Here is an 18,873-nt window from a genome sequence, read left to right on the forward strand (position 1 = left end):
ATATGAGCAAAGTTGACAAGGCTATGATGGGGACACCCATTGAAACAGTCTACCTGAGCTAATGGCAGCTCACCAACTCCAGCCGGACAGCCAGGGAACCAGCATAGGACCAAACTAGACCCTCTGAATGTGGTTGACAGTTGCATGGCTGTGGCAGACTGAGGGCTCACTGGAATTGGCACCAGAATTTATCCTTAGTGCTTGTACTGGCTATTTGCAAACCTATTCTTTTTAGATAGATATCTTGCTCAGCCTAGATATAGTAGTGAGGGTCTTGAACCCTCCCCAAAGCAATGTGCCTTACCTTCTCTGGGGAGTAGACAGGTGTGTGTATGGGGGAGGGGTAAGTGGAGGGAATGGGAGGAGGGGAGGGAGTGGGAACTTGGATTGGGTATGTATAATGAAAAAAAAGATAGTTTGTTTTCCTCTTTAAAAAAATAATTAATTAAAAAAGACCCAAATTGTAACATGTATCACAAAAGAGTTGACAGTGAACAACATATGTGGAAAAGCCTTCAAAGTTGATATAGATTTGAAAATATGCTCAGTGAAACCACGACTCTGTAGGTTTCCTAAAGGGGATCTGGAGAAATCCATAAATTGGCAAAGTCGTTACACTTATATTTATTTATAAAACAGTAAAAATAAAAATAATTGAAATTTTCATTACTGGAATTTGGTTAACTGAAACATGGACTTGTCCACACAAAGGAATATTATGGGTGTGTTAAAATGATGATATAAATATATATTTACTGATATTAACACATTCTCAGTGTACCACTGTAAGAAAATTAGGTCACAAAATAAATATTTATAGAATCATCTTTCTCATGAAAACAGTTATTTTAGTCATGTTACGTGTCTGCACATATGATAAACTTCTATGGATTCTCCAGCAAGAACTTGTACATCAGTCAGGATGCTCTTCATTGTTTTTCAATAATCTGGGAAGTTTTGTGATAATGTTCATCCTATTTATTTCACAGCTATTCTTACAGTACTTATGTATGCTGGTCACTGTTTTAAGCATTTCACAAGTATCGGCTCATTTTCTCAGAACAGAAAAAGTGTAAGTAATAAAGTGTTCCTGTGTGTGGGATTGGCGGGATGGAGAAGGACTCAGAAGGTAGAGGATGCCGGATAATATGAGATGTGTGTAGAAGAAATCCACTGTGTTTTGATTCAAAGCTATCCTCTTTTAATGACCCCAAAAGGTCAGCAGGTCATGGGAGCTCCATGCCTTAGCCTTTCTCTGATTCTTTTAATGATGGGACAACTAATTAGCCGTTAAGGATTAGCCCAAGTGGTCTTAAGACCAGCAGCATGTTTGAGCTGGACAGGGGAGGGCTTTTAGTTACACAAACCCAGCTTTGATTGTGGACCATACTTATTTTGAGATCTGTGGTCAGGAGCAAGTTTCCTCATCTGTAGGTAGGAAATAAATTTTACATCATAAGATTGTATATGCCCTAAATTTGAGCTCCCCTGTATTTCCATATTTTTAAATAATTTATTTAAAAACTTACACTTTTTTTTATTAAAACAGAATTGCATTATTTCCCCCTTCTCTTTCCTCCCTCCAGTCCTCCTAGGAACCCTCCATCCACCTTGTCTCATGTTCTCCCCTCTCAAAATATAGACTCTTTTCTTTTATCATTATTGTTACATAAATATAAATGCTTCCATGTGAATGTACAAATATACAAAACAATCTGCTGAGTCCATTTTTGCTATGAGTGTGTAGATGGTTTCAGTTTGTGTTGGATAACCAATAAGGGGTTCATCTCTGTGAGAAGCTATTTCTCCTCTCTGCACTCATAAGTTGTCTATAATTCTCAGCCCCTTAAAATTTTTTCCTTTCCCTATTAGATTTTATAGTTATTGCTGTTATTCTGGTCTTGTTTATGCAGTCATTCCTAGGAAGGACTGTTTCAGAGTAGACATTTTAGTATTCTGTCTCTTACTGTCTTTCAGCCTCCTCTTCCACTATGGATGCTGAGCCATACATGCAGGAACTGTGATGGCAATATATCCTTTGGGTCTGGGCTCCCCATGATCTTTTGATCTCTGCATATTGGATCAGATTGTGGTTTTCTGTGATAGTCTTCATTTGCTGCAAAGAAAAGATTCTTTGTGGGCTACTAGCTATACTTACCTGTGTGTCTCAGAATAAGTTTTAGAATGAATTTTGGAATTATGCTGGCCCATGACCTCACTAGCAACAGGAAGTTGGTTTCTAGTATCAAGGACTCCAGACAGAAGGAAGGCGGTTTAATCATCCTGTATCCTGAGTGTGCAATGTCTTCAACAATAGGGGCTTACCTTTAACCTTTTAGAGGCAACCAATGGCTATGTCAGTAATCTATATTGTTTGGAGAATAATATGGACTACCCTGATCAACCATTTGAAAGGAGATTTCTAATGTCTGGTACTTGGGTGATTGTTAGTCTATGATTCTTTGGGAAGCATTGTTAGCCCAAGTGGATATATATGTATATCCACTATAATAATCCATATATATATACGTGTGTATGAATATTACATATAAGAATATATGAATATGATATATGTATATGTGTATGCTTGCATTATTATGTATAATTCTAGAGAAATATAAAATTATATGATTACGTGAGGTTTTATCAAACAACCTTGGTAGTATTTGTCTTTCATTTCTCCTCTTGTATTGGCCTCCCTTAATCCCTCCTCCCCAGTTGGAGACCCTTGCCAACTTTTCTGTGTGCTACTTCATACTACCCGTATCCTGCTATTCCACTTTCAAGCTCTACTCTCACCTAACTCCTTTACTGCCATTAATTTGGAGCTAGGAACTACAGATGAGAGAGAACATGTGGTGTTTATCTAAGTGTTTCCCTGTGTAGCTCTGACTGTCCTTTAACTAGCTCTTGTAGACCAGGCTGGCCTCAGACTCACAAAGCTCCACCTGCCTCTGCCTCCTGTGTGCTGGGATTCAAAGTGTGTGGCACAACTGCCTTGAGGTATTTCTTAAGCAATTTTATTTCTTCTAATGATAACTCTCTGTTTAGATCCCTAGCACGTTTTTTTTTAAAATTGGGTCATTTTTTTGTTTCTTCTTCACTTGGTTGATTGTCTCAATAGCTGTATAGAAGCTTTTTAGTTTTTAGTTAGTTTGTTTGTTCTTTTTTATTGATTTTATTGAGCTATACATTTTTCTCTGCTTCCCTCTTTTCCTCTTCTGTAGAAGGAGCTGCGGGCAGGCCTACTTTTCGTCCCACCCAGCTCCCCGCATGGCTAGCTTAGCCCCAAAATAATTACACGGAAACTGTATTCATTTAAACTCTGTCCGGCCCATTGGTTTTAACTTCTTAATGGCTAATTCTCACATCTTGATTAAGCCATTTCTAATAATCTGTGTAGCACAGCGAGGTGGTGGCTTACTGGGAAAGATTCTAGCCTACATCTGTCTCGGGTCGGAGAATCATGGCGACTGCCTCATTGCCTTCTTCCTCTCAGCATTCTGTTCTGTCTACTCCATCCACCTATGTTCTGACCTATCAGACCAAGCAGTTTCTTTATTAATTAACCAATGAAAGCAACACATAGAAAGAAGACCCACCTGCATCACTCACCCCTCCCCTTCTACTCTCTCCCATGGTCCCCATACTCCCAATTTACTCAGGAGATCTTGTCTTTTTCTACTTCCCATGTAGATTAGATCCATGTATGTCTCTCTTATGGTCCTCATTATTGTCTAGCTTCTCTGGGATTGTGAATTGTAGGCTGGTTTCTTTGCTTTATGTCTAAAAGCCACTTGCGAGTGAATACATTTGATGTTTGTCTTTCTGGGTCTGAGTTATCTCACTCAGTATGATGTTTTCTAGATCTATCCATTTGCCTGAAAATCTCAAGATGTCATTAACTTTTTCTGCTGTGTAGTACTCCATTGTGTAAATGTACCACATTTTCCTTATCCATTCTTTGGTTGAAGGGCATTTAGTTTTATTAGCTTCCACTTGTCTTAATTCCTGAGCAAACAGTGTCATGTTCAGAAAGTCCTTTTCTGTTCAAGGCCAGCATGGTTTACAGAGTGAGTTTTAGCACAGCCAGGTCTACACAGAGAAACCCTGTCTTGAAAAACCAAAACAAAAGTCCTTTCTCACACCTATATCATGTAAGATGCTGCCTATGTTTTCTGTTAGTTTTTGCCACTCTGTCATAGAGCAGATGGCTGTAGCTATGAGTATTCATTTTTGTGTCTTTTGTTTTATTCCATTGATCTGCATGTCTTTTTTGTGCCAGTACCATATTGTTATTATTATATCTCTATAATGCTCCTTAAAGTCTGAAATAACAGTCTTTTTGCTCAGGATTGCATTGACTATCTGGATTACTTCCTGGTTCCACATGAGTTTTAGGATTTTTTTTCTGATTCTGTGAAGATTGTTGTGGGTATTTTTTTTTATTGGAATTGTATTGAAACTGTAAATTGCTTTCGGGAAGATGGTCATTTAACAACATTGATTCTACCAATCCATGGATACAGATTTCTTTCCATTTTAGTGCCCCTCTCAATCTTTTTCTTCAGTGACTTGATGTTTTCATTTTAAAGGTCTTTCATCTCCTTGGTCAGACTTATTCCGAGATATTTTATTGTATTTAATGATATTTTAAATGGGAGTGTGTCCATGGTTTGTCTTTCTGTGTGTTTGTTGTTGATGTATATAAAAGCTACTGATTTTTATAAGTTAATTTTGTTGGATTTTGTCAAAGGCCTTTTCTGCATCTATTGTGATAATCATGTCATTTTTGTCTTTATGCCTATTTATGTGATTTGCTGTATTTAATACATATGTTGAATTAATCCTGCATTTCTTAGATAAACCCAACTTGATCATGGTAGATGATTTTACTTATATGTGCTTATATTCAGTTTATTATTTTATTTTGTTGAGGATTTTTGCATATGTATTTATCAAGGATTTTGGTCTGTAGTGTTGTGTGTGTATGCTTGCATTTGTGCTTATCTGGTTTTTAGGTATTAGAGTAATACTGTGATCATAGAATTAATGTCTGCTTAATTTTTTATTATTTCTTATTGGATTTGAGTTTGGTTTATTCCCATTTTTCTAAATTATTAAATTGCATTATGAAGACATTTGTTTTAAGGTAGGAACTTAAAGCTATAAATGTTGCTCATATAATTTCTTTCATCTAGAGGTTTTTCTGTGTTGTGATTTTATTTTCATTTAGTTCCAGGAATATGTTCATTTCTTTCTCAAGATTTTCTTTGATCAATTTATTTTTTGTTTAATCTCTATAAGTTTTTACACTTATTGGAGTTTTGTTTGTTGTTGATTTTAAGTTTTATTATATGTGGTCAGATAAGATATGTGGAAATGATTCTGTATTTGTTAAGTTTGTGTGTACGTATCCCAGCATGTGGTCTGTCTTATGTATATTTAATGTAAGATGTCATTTAATTCTGAGATCTCTGTGTTGATTTTTTTCCAGATGACCTATCTATTGACAAAATGGGCTGTTAGAATGCCTACAATGATTGAGTTTATGTTAATTTGTGTCTTTAATTCCATTAGTATGACTTTTATGAAATGAAATGTGTGCACCAGATTTCAGTGCATGAATATAACCAAAGGCGTAGGCCACTAAACCAAAAAATGGGCAAATTAGGTGGCTGGAGAGATGGCTCAGTGCTTAAGACAATTTGCTGCTCTTTCAGAGGACTTGGGTTTGATTACTATACCCACATGGTTGCTCACAGTTTCTGTACAATTTCAGGTGATCCAATACCTTCTTCTGGCTCCCATGGGCACCAGGCACACATATGGCACACATATATAAATGCAGGCAAAATACCTGGACACATAAAATAAATCCAATTTTTAAAACGAGTAAATAAGACCATATAAAACTGAAAACCTTATGCACAGCACAGGAAACAGTCAACCAAATAAGGAGACAACCTACAGCATATGTGTTTCTTCTGATGACAACTTTATACACACACGTTTGATTTTGACCAGACTCAACCCATTATCCTTTTGGTCTCCTCCCGTTGAACTTCCTTTCAATTATTCCTCCTCTTATTTGCATATCTTTTGAAAATGACCTTCTGTGTTTAAGTAGTTACTTGCACAAGCTTGAGTGGGGAGTTATTCACTGGAGCATGAGCTTAGCTAGTAAGTCCATCTCCCATCCATGATGGAATAGTGAAAGGCACATTATTGTGCAAGTTGTTTTGCAGGTAAAGCCTAGCTTCTGTGAGTTTATAAGTGCAATGGCAATGCCACATCTGAAAGACAACATTTCAAAGCTCCCTTCTGTAGTGGCATTTCACTTGTATTTTAATAAATAAAGCTTGCCTTAAGATAAGAGAGTAAAACAGCCCCACTGGTCAGCCTTATAGTCCAGGCAGTGGTGACACACACCTTTAATCCCAGTAGTCACACTAGTTTGCCATAGAAACCGGGCAGTAGTGGTGCACACCCTTAATCCCAGCCCTAGAGAGCAATATAAGATGGGAGGGGGCAGCTCTCAGTCACAGTCTCATTCTGAGATTCCTGGAGGCAGGATTGCCATTTCGGACTGAGGTTGGAGTAAGAGCCAGTGGCTAGCTGTTTTGATTTTCTAATCTTCAGGCTGAACCCCAATTTCTGTCTCTTCATTTTTATTATTAGTGTTTTACCCTTCCTTACCCTCTAGCTCTTAAAGTCATTTTATTTCCTCTACTGTGATGTTCCCTGAGCTTTGGAGGGAGTGATGAAGATATCCTATTTAGGGGCAAGCATTAAACAGTCACTTATTTTTATCACTTTGGTCAATCATAAGTTTCTGCATTAACCACTGCCCACTACAAAAAACAAACAAACAAACAAACAAACAAACAGATTTTCTGGATAAAGTTGAGAGCAGTCTTTTCATATCAACATAAATATTTGGATGACATATTAACAACAGGTTCACTTATCAAAAACAATGGTGTAGGTTTCCTCTAGGGCCTGTGACCTTCCCAGCTCTCCTGGCTAGTTTTCATGTCAATTCAACATAAGCTAAGTTCATCCAGGAAGAGGAAATATTAACTAAGAAAACACCTCTATAAGATTGGCATGAAGGCAAGTTTGCAGGGGATTTTCTTGACTGAAGAGATGTGTGAAAGGGCCTAGCTTACTATGGACAGTGCAATCCCAGGCTTGGTGGTCTATTGCGCTAAGAAAGGAGTCTGAGGATGCCATGTAAGAAAGCCAGCAAGCAGCTCTCCTTCACAGCTTCTGTGTTCACTCTTGCCTCCTGGTTCCTACCCTGATATCCTTCATTGATGGAATGTGGTCTGAGAGTTGTCAGCTGAAATAGACCCTTTCCTCACCAAGTTGCTTTTGATCACTGTCTTAGGGTTTCTATTGCTGTGAAGACTCACATGACCATAGCAACCCATGTAAAGTAAAAATATTAAACTGGGGAGCCTTACATTTTCAGAGGTTTAGTCCATTATCATCATGATTCAACATGGTGTATAAGCAGACATGGTAGTGGAGAAGGAACTGAGTGTCATACATCTTGACCAGCAGGCTATAGGATGTGGTCTATCTTACTAGATGTAGCTTGAGCATAGGAGACCACAAAGCCCACCCCCACAGTGAGACATTTCCTTCAACACTGCCACACCTCCTAATAGTGCCACTCTCTTTGGGTCCCATTTCCTTTCAAATTACCACAGTCACAGTTTATTGTCATGGTACTAGAAACCATAACTATGATGTTAACCATGGGTTTTTGACCAGGTTTACAGTATCTGGTATAAATTTCCTCTTGTGGATTGGTCCTCAACTCCAATCAGAAAGAAGTTGGTTACTCCATACCAGTCACACCACTATTGCACTAGTAATTGTATCTCACCTGATGGGTTGGAATTATAGCACACAGGGTCCACAGCATGTAAGACTATTAATGACTTTTCTCACCCAACAGCTTACAAAGCACCTTCCAGTGTTAGAAAAGTTGGCCAGCAGGGAGGGAACTTCAAGTTCAGTTCCAGATTAATTTCTGTGTCCTATAACCTAAATGGGTGGTGGCTTCATCATTAAGAACTTACAATCTATTTCTATTGGCAATCAAGAATAAACTCAACAGCATACACTCTTTTGGGTGACTTATGGAGCCTCCTTGACCAACAACTATTAGGGAGAATACTGTGATTTAATTTAATAAGCTTTGGCTTCTAAGATCATCATTGTTGAAGAATACTTATATTTAAACTCTTCTTAATTTTTAATAGACTATGTTTTAGTTAGCTTGTAAAGTAGTAGGTTTCCATAGGTTTTAAGTAGATCTTTAAACTTTCATGAATCCTCCATCTCGTCCACCTTTTCACCCATTTTCCTATCCTATCTCAGTTAAAATCTTTCCCCCACCCAAAACTTTCCTCACAGCTTTATATCATATGTGTTTTGTTATCTCCCTGCTTGCTTAAGGTTTCGTTTAAAGGCTTCTGGCTCCTTTCTTATTTTCTGACTTATACAGACTCTCATTCTAATTTCAACACAGAAATCTGGAAATTAAAACCTAGGTCCATAAATGATAGAACATATATGGTATTTGTCTTTCTGAGACTGGGTTAGCTTATACTATATTATATTTTCCAATTCCATCCATAAAATGGGCAAATCATCTTAATGAGCATCTTTGAAAAGAAGACAAACAGCCAAAAAGTATATGAAAAAATGTTCAACACCACAGATATCAGGGAAAAGTACAATAAAGCCCAATCAATTGTACCTGCTAAGATGAATACTAGGAAAAGAAGACAAACAACCAAAAAGTATATGAAAAAATGTTCAACACCACAGATATCAGGGAAAAGTAAAATAAAGCCCGATTAATTGTACCTGCTAAGATGAATATTAGAAAAAGTTGAAAGATCACATATTGAAGAGGGTAGATTGAAAGGGGAACACTTGCATATTACTGGTGGGAATGTAAGTTGATATAGCCATCATGAAACACACTATGCAGGTATCATAAAATGCAAAGTAGAACTGCTTTATAATCCAGAAAGCTTTTTCTGAATATGTTCCAGCCGGGTGGTGGTGGCGCACGCCTTTAATCCCAGCACTTGGGAGGCAGAGGAAGGCGGATCTCTGTGAGTTCGAGACCAGCCTGGTCTACAAGAGCTAGTTCCGGGACAGGCTCCAAAGCCACAGAGAAACCCTGTCTCGAAAAACCAAAAAAAAAAAAAAATGAATATGTTCCAAAGGAAAAAACTCAGTATCTCTCCCTTTAAGTTCACTGCAGAACTAATCAAGACATTGAAACAACCTAGGTATATATTAGTGGGTGAATAGATAAAGAAAGTGGATTATACATACACAGTAGAATAGTGCAATCAGTCTTAAAGAAAATGAAATTCTGCTATTCACAACAGCATAGTTGAATCCATATGACAACATACACAAGGGAATAAATCGGAAACACAACAACAACTACAGTGTGATCTCACTTATAGCAGTGAATAGAATGGCCGCCAGACATAGGAGATCCCGAGCAGCAAGAGAGATGTTAACGAAAGGACAGAACATTAATTCAACCAATGAATAAATCCAAGAGATCTATTGTAGAATATAGTGACTATAGCTAATAATAATATTTGCATACATGAAAATTACCAAGTTGTTTCCCATAAAAAGTAAGTGTATGAGGCAATGGGTGCATTAACTAGCTTAATTTAGTCATTCTACAATGCATAAATATGTCAAAACAACATACTGTGTGCCATAAATATTTAGTCTTCATTAAGAAATTAAAAGTAATTAATTAAAAACAAATTATCATGAAGATATTACTTGAGTTGTGAGGGATGTATATAAATCACAAAGAGGACTGTCTGGCGCCTAGTAAGAGCTCACCAGTGTTAAGTGGTAACAATATCACCAATACAAACCAGAAAAATAAATGTGCAAATAAGTGAATTTTGAGAACCAGACAATGACGTGTTGCAACTCAACAGAAGTTGGCATTGAGCTAGGGACTAGCAAGAACAATGTCTGTTCAAGCTCCATTGCTTTCTATGCTGTAGGAGCTGAGAAAGGACTGGAGTTTCTGCTCCAAAGTCCAGGTGACCTGTAAATTGCTTTCTTCTCTTGGGCTGGAGTTGCTATCATTTTGCTGGGAAGTATATTTGGAAGACATGTGTGATTTTTGCCAGCTAAGTCAAGGAGAATTACTGTGACCTAATGTGAAGCCGCATGAGAAACCACAAATTTACTCTTGAAATTGCCCAGAGGGCATTCTTGTGTTTTCTTATTTAATGGACTCTGTCTTAGTTAGGGTTTCTATTGCTATGAAGAGACACCATGGCAACTCTTACAAGGGAAAACATTTAAATTGGGTGGCCTACAGTTTCAGAGGTTTAGCACATTATCATCATGGTGCAAGATAGTGGCTTGCAGGCAGATGTGCTGTTGGAGAAGGAATTAAGAGGCCTATATCTGACTCAGAGGCAACAGGAAGTGTTGACTGGGGTTTCTGTTCTGCCGGGTCCCACAGTCATTCAGCCTCAAAGAAACACACAGAGGTCCACATTAATTATAAACTGGTTGGCCTATTAGCTCAGACTTCTTATAACTCTTACAACTTATATTAGCCTACAATTCTTGTCCGTGTTAGCCACGTGGCTTGGTACACTTTTGGAGAGGCAATCACATCTTGCTTCTTCTCTCAAGGGGTGATGGCTGCAGACTGACTCTTTCCTCTTTCTAGAATTCTCCTGTTCTCATTCCCCTGCCTCTACATCCTGCCTGGTCGCCCCAACTATACTTTCTTCCTGACTACTGGCCAATCAGAATTTTATTAAACAAGTACAAGAAACAAATCTTTACAGAGTAAAACCATTGTCCCACAGCAAGGAAGTGGTCTGAAATATTTGGTATGGCTTGAAAATGTATGAGACCTCAAAGCCCAGTCCCACCGTGACATGCTTCCTCCAACAAGGCCACACCTACTTCAACAAAGCCACACCTCCTAATAGTGCTATTATTCAAACTACCAAAGTCTCTTTTACAGAATTTGGTGCTTTTCAAAAGATGTTTATGAAGCACACTACTAAGGCACAGTCTTCATTGCCTTCAACAATTAAATCCTATTATTTCTCTACCTCTTGATCATCTCTACACTTTTTCAAATAAAGGGATTGGATTAGCAAAAAAGCTCTTTTCTTTCCTTGAACTATTCTAACATCCCTTTTATATCCGTTGAGGGTACTTTCCACCCATCCACCCTTTTGTCTTTAAGTCAGGGTGTCTCACAGGAATGGAACTCACAGTGGCTAGGCTATCAGGTCAGGGAGCACCAGGGATCCACTTGTCTCTATCTCTCCAGTGCTGAGACTACAAAGGCACATCACTACATCTGACTTTTCCATGATTTTGGGGATTGAATTCAAGTCCTCATGTTTGCATAGCAAGCACATTAACAACTGAGCCATCTCCAAGCCCCTGTATGAAAATAGTTCATAAAGCATGGACCTTGATCACTTGCTTCATAAACATCTTTAGAGAAAGTTCCATAGAAAATATAACTCCTAGGCTTCTTCTCTAGAAGAAGAATCATAGAGGTAAAGTGACAGCTATCTATATATTTCCAGGTACTTTAAATGATTTGGTTCCTTCCACTCTATAATCTAAAGGCCACTAGGTTAGAAGTTCTAAGCTTCGAGTTGAAGGGTCAGTGGAGGAGCAGTCTTACTTATTAGAATATTTTATTGGGTGTTGGTGGTATACACCTTCAATTCAAGGACTTGGAAGCAGAGGTATGTGAGTTCAAGGCCAGCTTGGTCTACAGCACAAGTTACAGGACAGCCAGGGCTATGCAGACAAACTATGTCTCAAAAACAAAACAAACAAAGAAAAAAGAATTTCATATATTAATGTAATGTGATTTGATCAAGTCCATCCCCAATTTTCTCCCTGTCATTTCTTCCCCTATCTGTACCAAAGCTTTTTTCTTCTAACTTCATGTGCTCTCTTTCTCTCCCCACCTCCTTTCCTCCTGCTCCTCTTCCTCTTTTTCTGCTACTCCTCTCTCTCTCTCTCTCTCTCTCTCTCTCTCTCTCCCTCTCTCTCTCTCTCTCTCCTTCCCTCCCTCCCTTTTTCCCTTCCTTCCTTCCTTCCTTCCTTCCTTCCTTCCTTCCTTCCTTCCTTCCTTCCTTTCTCCTCCTCCTCCTCCTCCTCCTCCTCCTTCATCTCTCACTGAATCCATCTAGTGCTGCCTATATGTGCAAGGGTGTAGGATTGTCTACAGGAGAATCAATAACCTCCTAGGGGCTGATTCTTTGACAAAAATTGAGTTACCCTCTCCCAAATGCTGTAAGTTTCTAATAGCTCTTCAGTTAGTGGTGGGACTTCATGAGCCTTCTTCCACCCATGCTAAGAGTTTTGGCTGTCTTGATCTTGTGCATCAAGTTACAGCTACTGTGAGTTCATATTGCTAAAGTCCTGTTGTGTTAGGCAACTACTGTTTTGCTACAGGTATCCAATACCTTTGACTCTTATAGTTTTTTGGCTTTTTCTTCTAAGATGATGCTCAAGACTTGGAGGAAGGAGGTGTGACACACATGTCCCATTTATAGCAATGCACTCCACAGTCTCCCATTCTACATACATTGATCAGTGTGGGTTCTGTATGAATCTCCATCTACTTAAATCATTCTGAGTGAGGTAACCCAGACCCAGAAAGACCAACTCCATATAATCTCTATAATATATAGGTGTATATTTGAATCTTTAGATATGTGCATTTAAAATGAGTACCTATAGGAGTCAGGAAACTAGTGAGAAGCTGTAGGGAGATTTCAAGAAAGGAGAATAGAATGAAGATAAAAATAAGGAAAGGTTAAAGATGGAAGGGGTGGAAGATGAAGAGAAGAGAAGGAAGTACAGGTGGTATAACTATCACTAAATACCTTTATAAAATGCCATAAGCAAATCTACTACTGTAGAGGCTTCTGAAAATTTATACAAACACATATGTAAAAATTCAAAAGAGGTTACCATGTAATGAGGGGCAGGATACTGCCTCTCTTACGAACTACAGGCTACCAAGTAAAAAGCCCAGCACTATATACTTCCCTTTGAGTTGTTGCTCAGTAAGTTCTCAAAGACTCCACCCAAACATTATAGGTTATTGCCATTGCTCTTGGTTATCCCCCAAGAACTTGATAGTAAGCCTTTTTGCTGATGACACCATGTACTTGAGTCATATGACATGAAGAAATTGAGCTGGTATTAATCTGAGAGTTCCATCCCAACTGGTTAGCTTTCATAGTGCTGGAAGGTGCTATGTACATGATGGGAGGAGAAAATAATCACCAGTCTTACCAAGCTATGAATTCTTAAAGTTACAAGAAAAACTGGCCATGGTTCGGTAGTGGCACTAACATCATGGAAGTAACCAACTACTTTCTAAGAAGATTTAAGGCCCTCTTCACAAAAGGGAACCCATGTCTGGTACCATGAACTAGATACCAAACTGGTGACTGGCTAGGTCATAGAGCCTAGAGGAAAAGCTATGACTATTATTCTGCTAAATGGACACCCCCCTTTCTGAATGGTTCATTCATCCCCCCAGTCACCCCCCTCCTGCTTCTACACCCCATGCTTTGTATTACCTTCTCACACCAATCCCTCTTTTCCCTTATCATGATCCCTTTCTAGTTTCATCATCTATGTACTGTTGTGTGGAGCAGTGGGCTGTGTCCTGCCACCCGGCTAGTTTTACCTAAAATAATTACACGGAAACTGTATTCTTTTGAACACTGCCTGGCCCATTAGTTCCAGCCTCTTATTGGCTAGCTCTTACATATTGATCTAACCCATTTCTAATCATCTGTGTAACACCACAAGGTGGCTTACCAGGAAAGATCTTAACCTGCATATGTCTGGAGTGGGAGAATCATGGCGACTGCCTGACTCGGCTTCTTTCTCCCAGCATTCTGTTCTGTTTACTCCGCTTACCTAATTTTCTGTCCTATCAGGCCAAGCAGTTTTCTTTATTAGTTAACCAATGAAAGCAATAGATAAGATACAAGACCCACACACACACACACACACACACACACACACACACACACACACACTCCCTATAATCAAGGTTTTCCTATGAGAGAAAACTTGCAGTATTTGCTTTAAGTTCCTGCTCAGCACTAATGTATTCTGCTTCTCAGAATAAAATTTGGAAAATGTCTTTGTCTTTCCAACTACAACAAATCACCTCTGTGAGCATCTCCACAGAGTTGACTTCTTAAAGGAAACTGTGATATCACATCGCTTCAGTATGGCTTTACTGGTTATTCGGGTAGCTCCTCCTTTGGGAAGAATTCCAATAAATCATCTGCAGAATTCCACCTGCCACAGGGGAAAGGTAACTTCTCCTCCTTCCTGGCCCAGGCTGTTGGAAGCCACCGTCTGTTTGTTTCCGTGCACATGCGACAGGAATGCATTGGCATGGAGCTTGTGGCTGCCGGTCCAGGCCCTCATTCATCACCACACCCTTCTACACCTCTAGTACCAGTGCCCTTGGTGGGCTCTCTGACCCCACGCTGGGTCTTCCTCCTCTCTTTGATGATGCAGATGCTTTCACTGGATCACAGTCGTGGTGATGCCTTTATCTTGGGTCACTCAGCCTCACATTGATCACTTGGAGCAGAGCATCCCAGGTACTGATTAGTGATCCTGGTTTTGCAGGCTGGCAGTAACATTGGCCATGACCTCACTGGCTCTTGTGGGCATTCTCTATGGTCTAATCCTGTGTTCCTCAGTGTGTCTTCCTAGGGCTGATGTCTTCTGTGTCATTTGTAATTTCACTGTGACATTAACTGTAACAGGTTCTCAAGGTTTGAAAGTGCTTGCTACTTTACAGTTCTCTCTGCTGTTTAAGATGTAGGTGCCCACAGAGCCTTATAATATGTGCCAGAACTCTGGGAAGTCTTAGGACAACTGATGCACGTTAACTTTTCACCCACTTTTCTTCAGACTTCCAAATGGTCAACTGAGGGACCGCCACAGCTCAGTAGCCTGTCACAAGTGGATCTGGACTCCAATGTAAAGTCAAAGAAGCAAATGAAGACATTGATATGGAAAGCCTGAGCATTTTCTTGAAGGCAGATTCAAGTATCAAGAATAGAATTATGAATAAAAAGTTGTTCTTCCAGTCAGAAGCCAAGCTGAGACAGCATCAGAGTGCCATAGTGGGGAACAGCAAGGGAAATTAGCAGCACTTGAAGTCAACAATGCTGAGGTTCATCCCACAGAATTCTCCTTTCTTGATCATGAACTCTGTCTCTCTGAACAACTCACTCCATTTGCTACCCACTGCCAACAGGAAAAATATCAACACCACAGCTCCCTGCCTTTCTAAATGTTTGCTCTTGTCCTTACCCCCCCCCCACTCCATTTCTCTCTCCTTCACTGCCTCTATCAATCCCTTGGTCTGACTGAGCTACTTGAAGTTATATAGCCACTAGTGGCTTTTTATTGTTTACCGACCCCACTGCACCCCCAGCACGGATGCCACTTCTTCCTCTTGTCCATGTGTCAAATCTCTCTTTGAATCTTTCCTGATTCTTTCCATAGAATGAGTACTCTTTCCCGTGGTCTCATGATATTCTTCTTTATCCTCCAGTGGGTTTTGGTGATATGTTCCTCTTTTCTTATTTTGTGTTTCATCTTTAAAAGTGTTTCTATTAATTTTTATGCATTTTATATACCAACCACATTTCCCTTCACTCCTCTTAGCTTCTTTCTATAGCTGTGATAAAACACCATGGGGAGCAAGACAGTAAGCAGCTCTTCTCTATGGCCTCTGCATCAGGTCCTACCACCAGGTTTCTGCCTCCAGTTTCGATCCAACTTCCCCGGCTGATAGATTGTAGGATGCAAGTCAAAATAATCCCTTTCCCCCAAGATGGTTTTAGTCAATCATTTGTCATGGCAATAGAAACCAAACTAGAATGGTGTCTTACTGTTACTAAGAACTCAGTGCCAGCTGGGCAGTAGTAGTACTTACCTTTAATCCCAGCACTTGGGAGGCAGAGGCAGGTGGATCTCTGAGAGTTTGAGGTCAGTCTGGACTACAGATTGAGTTCCATGACAATCAGGACTACACCAAAACCGAAAACCAACCAACAAACAACAACAAAAAACCCCAGAAAACAAAATAAGCAAACAAAAAACTCAGTGCCAATTACTTGAAAAAAAAAGTGATTGTCAGATTTTTGTCCCCAAACATCAATCCTCTAGTTCCTAGGAAAAGGTCAGTTTTTTAGTTCTCCTTTTCTTTGTTTTTTATTCCTTTCTTTCTTTTCTTTTTACTTTTTTTGTTTGTTTAAATGAGTCAGGGTTTTTCTTTGTAGTCCTGGATGTCCTCGAACTCACTCTGTAGACCAAACTAGCCTCAAACTCAGATTCTCTTGCCTCTGCCTCTTGAGTGCTGGGATTAAAGGCATGTGCCACACCACCTGGCCTGTCCACTGTTTCAAGGACATCTATGGTCTAATCCAATTTGTTTTCCAAGTTTATTTTCTTTTTACTTCAACTAGTGAGAATTTCTTGCAATCCTCTCAATATACTCTGCTGTTTATCCTGTGTACCTTCACTCAGATTTTGAAGCAATCATTTATTGAGCAGCTATTCATGGTGTGTTATGGTTTGGGATTTTGCTTGTGCTTCTCTTTTTGTTTGCAATGAATTGCCTTGCCTCTATCTCTGTGATTCCAAGCCTCATATTTTCCAATACCCATGTTAAACGTACTTTAAAAAGACCTTTCCTGACTCACAGGTTTAAGTAATTTATCTCTCCTTGGAATGCTCATGGAACATATTGTGCATGGCTGCTCTTGCACTTAACTCTGTTCTTGGTACAAGGGCACACACCTCTTCCTGCTGTTGAGGTGAATCTAACAATACAGCCCTTATCTGGGTCTCTTCTGTAGTCTCAGTTTTTCACCTGTTAGTCCACCCACAGATGCTTATATAATTGATAACCTAATAAATGAGGCTAGACCTTTTGTTTCCTGAGAGCTGAGGTGGCTAGTGGACAGATCCGAAGAAAGTTACAGAAAATCTAATCAAAGCTGACACAAAGGTTCAACAACTGCCTGATGTGGGAGTGTCATATATCAATCTGTTGATTTCTTTGGCTAAGCAATAAAGAAACTGCTAGGCCCATTGGATAGGCCCACCCTTAGGTGGGTGGAGTAAACAGAACAGAATGCCGGGAGGAAGAGGAAGTGAGGTCAGACTCCACAGCTCTGCTCTCTGGAGCAGAAGCAGGAGAGACGCCATGCTACCCGCTCCCAGGCAGACACACGCCATGCCCCAGCTCCGACCCAGGATGGACTTAGGCTAGAATCTTCCCGGTAAGCGCACCTAGGGGCGCTACACAGATGATTAGAAATGGGCTAAATTAATATGTGAGAATTAGCCAGTAAGGGCTAGAGCTAAGGGCCAAAGCAGTGTTTAAATGAATACAGTGTCTGTGTAATTATTCCGGGGCATAAGCTAGCCGGGCGAGCCAGGCGGCTGGGGTTTTGGGGACCCAGCCCCACCGCGCTCCTATTACTACAAATGACGCCCAGACGAGGAGCCGACTGAATCCACAGAAAGCCTGAAAAAGCTTGGGAAAGAGTAAAGCATGTTTTATGGGTCTTGGGTCTACTCTGCTTGCTAGAGGCAAGCAAGCACTCTCATCTAAGAGAGGCTTCCTGACTCAGCTTCAGCTGCAAAACCTGCAGCTCATTAAGAGGTCCTGCCACGAAACACTTAAATGGTGTTGACGAAAAGCTGAACGCATGCTTTTCGGTTTTCAGCCGTAGCAGGAAAAAAGCTGCGCTGTTTAAAAATGCCGGCTTTCTGGGCCATCCTGCCAGGGCAAACTCTGACTGTTTGAGGCAGGAGGGCCGGCTACAGAGAGAGGACTTGAGTGTTGTCTGTTGTAGCTTGCTGGCTGGCAGGGACCTTGAAATGCTATAAACATGGCTACAGCCAGTACCTCAGCCAAGAGGCTGAAAAGCTAAGGAATGGACTGGATCTAGCTGGCAAAGCCACGCCTTTAGTCCTACTGAGACTGCTTGGCAAATTAAAGACTCATGTGGTCAGAAAAAGAGAGATATACAGTAAAGAGAGATTCAAAGACAGAGAAAATTTCTGAATGGTTTAAAGTGTGTTAAAAATATATGCAAGCTGAAAGTTGAAGTTCTTAAAGCAAAAAACAAAAAAAGGAAGAGAGTTGTTGTGTGTACACACCTTTAATCCCAACACTTGGGAGGCAGAGGGAGATAGACCTCTGTGACTTCAAGGTGTGGTAGCACACGCCTTTAATCCCAGTGCTTAGAAGGCAGAGACAAACAGATCTCTGTGAGTTCAAGGTGTAGTAGTGTACGCCTTTAATCCCAATGCCTGGGAGGCAGAGACAGGCGGATCTCTGAGAGTTCAAAGACAGCCTGGTCAAAGATGTACGCTCAAAAAGCAAAAAGTTAACCTAGAAATGTCACAGCTTAGATTCTTAAGCGCCTAGTGATTTAAAGGCGTAGATCAAAAGTGCTCCTGGATAGTAAAAAATTGCAGATTCACAATAGGACAGATTCAGACCACTAAATAAGTCACACTGTTGGATGAATGTACGTTGGCTTGGGAGAGAGAAGAAAAAGAATATAGAGAATAAAGTTAATGGTTTAAAAAGAAAAAAGTAAAAGTAAAGTCTTTAAAGAGACAGAGTACAGATAGTTATAGATATAAATAAAAATAAGCCGCGTAAAGATGGAAAATTCACAGAGAGTCTGGATTATGTACATTGTGTTTTCTTTAAAATTTTTGACTGTGAAA

Source organism: Microtus pennsylvanicus, chromosome X (assembly GCF_037038515.1).
Source record: "Microtus pennsylvanicus isolate mMicPen1 chromosome X, mMicPen1.hap1, whole genome shotgun sequence".
Taxonomy (NCBI): domain Eukaryota; kingdom Metazoa; phylum Chordata; class Mammalia; order Rodentia; family Cricetidae; genus Microtus; species Microtus pennsylvanicus.